Raw genomic sequence first — 5000 nt, forward strand, 5'->3', positions numbered from 1 at the left:
CCAAGTACAAAGAACAGTGAATAGATTAAAAGACTCAATATGTCATTCCTAATAAAAATTATATAATTACTCACATACCTCAGAGCAAAGTTTGTTTTTTCTAGTGCCTTAATGATCACCTCTGCAAAACAGCTAAGGCGCAGTCAGGGGAAGACCAATACAGAAGCAGGAAGAGAGCTCGGGAGTCAAACCCACCTCTTCATCACGAAAAGTATCACGCTTACCTTCATTCTCATCCTCTTCAGCTTAAACTATTTCTTTTCTTATACCCTTTTCTGATTTTTTTATTTTTACCTCACATTTTAACATTATTAGCTCTTTGATACTGTTTAATATTTCTACGTCATAACCTTAGTTGTTGCCGCGTCACGAGAGAAAATCATTTAATCACCCCTCTCACATCACTTCACTTCCCTTACCTTCATACGATCCTCTAATAACACCGAGAATGTAAAGAAATCGAGGCCTTGACACTGAAAGAGTTAAAACAGAGACCTCGAGAACATTTACTGAAAGAGGAAATTAAATGAAAGTTTTATTGCTGAAAGGGTTAAAACAGAAACATGAGAACATTTATTGAAGGAAGAAATTAACAGGACACAGAGCAATTGTGTTATGGAACTTGTCCTGTTGGAGGTGTTGGAGGAAGGACGCAGATTGTGTGGCTAGGAAAGTTGAAGAGACTGAGTTGAAGAATGGAAGTAATTGAGGATACGATACACAAGAATAGTTAGACCAGACTTGTGTGTTGGAGAAGATGACGACGAAAAAAAAAAATAAATAAACAGATGCATTTTAAGATAAGAAAGGAGAAATTGAAAACGAAAATAAGGTGGATGAGAGAAGGAAGATAAGGAGAAAGGCAATGGTGATAAAGAAGAAATGCAATTGAAAGTAAGGAAGAATTAGAGAAAGAAAAACAAAAATAAAAGTGGGGGGGGAAAAAGAGAGACGAAGATGAAGAAGACATGGTACAATTGAAAATGAGGAAAAAGGAAACGAAAACAAATATAAAGACTAACAAGGAAGAGGAAGGGAATAAGAAATGAAGACGACGAAGCTGTAGAAGTGAAAAAGAAATTAAAAGACGAAGATTAGGACGATAAAAGACGCAGTTATAACAAAAAGGAATAAGGAAACGAAAACGAAAATAAAGAAGAAAAGAGAAAGGGAAGAAGAGAGAAGAATAGAAGAAAGAGAGGGAGAAAGATGAAGATGAGGACGAAGAAACTCAATTAGAAGTAAGAGAAACAAATACGAAAAAAAATAAATACCAACAACAACAATACCACCACCACCACCACCACCAACAACAACAACAACAACACTGCTTAGATGATGACCCCTGAGTTACCACCCCTGAAAAAGAATAACCATCGAAGAGAGTCCCCAGGGTTTAGGGTCGAGCGTCCTTGCAAGGCCATCAAGTGAAGCCAGCGGTCACTTCCCCAGCGATCATGATGAGACGCTAAGGACGAATGTGATTGGCTGGCTGGCTGGCTGGCTGGCTGGCTGGCTGGAGAGCGAGAGAGGGCAGGGTGGTGATCCTCGTGGGGCGATACTCAGCTCATCGCGCGGAAGTAACAGAGTGAAGATTAAAAACTCCTTGACCAGTTGGGAAGGGAAATGATTTTTTATATTTTGTGAGGAAAAATACATCAAGATAAACAAAAGGTTGGACGGTGGAGTGAAAAAACTTTTGATTGGGCGAGTTTAAGTGAGAGAGACGGAGAGGCAGTGGTGGTGGTGGTGGTGGTGGTGGTGGTGGTAGTGGTGGTACACATCGCGACCCAAAGGAGGGAATGAGTTTGTGAAGGAGTGAGGACGATGAAAGACGCCTTTGTATCGCCGCCAGACACTCACCATTTCGCCCACCACCATCACCACCACCACCCCTGCTGACACTTGCTACTCCTGCCGTCAGTGATTGTGCTGTCACTCCTGCTGTTGCTACTGGTGCTAGTGTTGGTCGTAGGAGTACTCATAGCAGTGGTTGTGTTAGGGGTGGTGGTGGTGGTGGTACCGTTAGAGGTAGTGGTAATGTTAGTATCAGAAGTGGCAATAAGAGTAATAACAATAACTACTACTACTACTACTACTACAGCAGCAACGAGAATGATAATAATAATAATAATGATAATAATAATAATAATAGTAATAGTGGTAACAATAATTTAGAATTCCATTAATTCCACTGTGTAGAAATGCATTTTACAGAGAAACTCTCTCTCTCTCTCTCTCTCTCTCTCTCTCTCTCTCTCTCTCTCTCTCTCTCTCTCTCTCTCTCTCTCTCTCTCTCTCTCTCTCTCTCTCTCTCTCTCTCTCTCTCTCTCTCTCTGCTATGTATTGTTCGTAGATGTTACCAAACCAAACTACTGCGCTGTATAAACCTGTGAGAGAGAGAGAGAGAGAGAGAGAGAGATTGTTTGCCTTCACTCTGACTATAGGACATGTCGAGATATTTATTTTGATAGTAGTAGTAAGGCAGCAGCAGCAACAGCAGCAGTAGTAGAAACAGTAGTGAAAGCGTGGCGTACAATAATAATAACACTGTCAGGTACGAAAGTCACACCATCGCCTTCGTCTCTTTAAGTTTCTCCTCCTCCTCTTATCCTCCTCCTTGTCTTGTCTCCCCTTACCTTCACTTAACTCATCGCCTCTTCTCGTTCCCCTTGACTGTGTAAGCAAGCCCCTCTCTCCCTCTTCTTCCTTCCCCTCACTCTTCACACCTCCTCCTCTCCCCTCACTCATTTGACCCTCGGGAAGTGATGCTCAATTTTTCCCCTCTTCCCTCTAGTCTAACGTGTCCCATATAGTCTTTCTCCTCCTTCTCCTCATGTCTTCCTTCCTCCTCCTTGTCCTCGTCCTCGTCCTCCTCCGGCATTGTTCAGCATGTATATTTCTGCCTTTCTCCCACTCCGCTGCCGTTTCATCTTGCCGTTCTCGTTCTCGTCCCGGCGCCCTCCCCCTCTCCGCGGCGGCTCTCATTATTTATGGAGGAGATGCTTTGGCAGAATGGAGGGCGGCGGGCGGGCTGGTTGGCAGGCTGTTCAAGACCCACCGTAAAGTCCATCTTCTCTGCCTCAAACACAGACCCTCCTCCTCCTCCTCCTCCTCCTCCTCCTCCTCCTCCTCCTCCTCCTCCTCCTCCTGCTGTCTCTTTCCATGCTCTCCCTCCGTCTCGCCCTCTCCCGCCAAAGCTGCACTCCACTCAATGCGTCGATACATCTGTTTCTCTACAGCTTTTGTTTATATATTGGTGGTAGGTTCCCTTTCGCACGCACTCACGCACTAAACACACACACACACACACACACACACACACACACACACACACACACACACACACACACACACACACACACACACACACACATAGGTGGCGTCGCCGTGGCCGCGTGAGGCAGGTGGCAGCCCCTTGTTTGTGCATGGGCCGTACGTCCGCCTCTTTACGAGTGTTAATGTTTAGTTGGTAAAGAATCCGTGCGGGGTTAACAGACGTGGTGTGTCGCGGCGGCGGCGTCGCCTTCACTCATCACGGTCTTTGTGTGTGGGGCATTCACGCCTGGTAATGGCACGGGCTTTGAGGGCTCTCCACTCCCCCGCTGCTTTACTAACAGTTCTCCTTCTCTTCCTCCACCCCCTCTTTCCTTCTCTTCGTTGTCTTTCCTGTCCACGTCTCTTCACCCACCCCTTTCCTCCCTGCCCCCGTCCTGCCCGGCCACCTCTCCCATGCCATGGCTACCCTGCCCTTCTCTATCCTGGCCACCCTGCCTGCTAAGCGACTTGGCATGGGCCCGACACCAAACTGATCCGTGCTTCTTGCAGTTGGTCAATTATTGTGCTCGCCGCTCCCCGCGGACCACGGCGGCTGTGTCCTCGGGATATTGAGCGGCGTGGATGCTCTCCTCGTTATTCATGGGGCGAATTTTGGGCGGCGGGACCGCGGTGTGAGGGGTGGGGACGGGATGGCCCCCATGGCTCATCCATCATGAAGAGCAGCGGTGTTTGCCGCCCGCCGCCACCGCCGCGCACCGCCATGGGTTAGTCAGGCGGCTTCTCCACACAGCCTCTTCGCCGCCACCAAATAATGGAGCCATCCAATATTCAGGCGGCCATCGGGCGGCGCGGCGGCGGCGTTTATACAGCGTGATAACGCGGGGCGGGACTCGCGTCAGGAGTGTTGCGGGGCGTCGCGCTGGACGCAATATTCATCCCTGAACTGTTTTCATCGTCAGCCGTTCGCCGCTACGCGACGCGACGACACACCTGTGACATCACCAGGAGAGGGGCTCTTCCTGAGTGTTGGGGTAGCAGCATAATCCACTGGGAGATGCTGGCGCGCCCTGCGCTGTATGTGTGTGTGTGTGTGTGTGTGTGTGTGTGTGTGTGTGTGTGTGTGTGTGTGTATTTACCTAGTTGTAGTTTTACAGGGCCTGGGCTTTATGCTCGTGTGGCCCTGTCTCCATATCTACACTTATCCAATCTTACTTTAAAAGTATGCACACTCGTTGCAGACACTACTTCATTTAAACTGTTCCACGTCTCAATACATCTTTGCGGGAAACTATATTTTTTAATATCTCTCAGACATCTTCCTTTTCTCAGCTTTTTACTATGCGATCTTGTGCTTCGGATGTCATATTCTTCTCTCAGGATCAGTTTCTCATTATCCACTTGGTCCATTCCGTTGATCAATTTATAAACTTGTATCAGGTCTCCTCTCTCCTTCTTTGTTCCAGGGTTGGTAGATCCATAGCCTTTAGTCTCTCCTCATATGTCATCCCTTCAAATTCTGGAACCATTCTTGTAGCCATTTTTTGTAGTCTCTCCAATTTCCTTATGTGTTTCTTTTTATGAGGGGTCCACACTACTCCTGCATATTCCAATCTGGGTCTTATTATAGTACTTATCAATTTCTTCATCATTTCTTTGTCCATGTAGTGAAATGCTACTCCAATATTCCTTAGCAAATTATATGTTTCTCTAAAAATTCTATC

The 5000-nt window shown here is 46.7% G+C and overlaps 1 protein-coding gene across 3 annotated transcripts in view; it reads left to right on the forward strand.

Moving 5' to 3' along the window:
- The window catches only part of LOC123514058 (protein amalgam-like), a 310100-nt gene that overhangs the window by 267318 nt on the left and 37782 nt on the right, over nucleotides 1-5000 (forward strand). The gene's annotated exons all lie outside the window — the stretch shown is intronic.

This window comes from Portunus trituberculatus, chromosome 37 (genome assembly GCF_017591435.1).
Source record: "Portunus trituberculatus isolate SZX2019 chromosome 37, ASM1759143v1, whole genome shotgun sequence".
Taxonomy (NCBI): Eukaryota; Metazoa; Arthropoda; class Malacostraca; order Decapoda; family Portunidae; genus Portunus; species Portunus trituberculatus.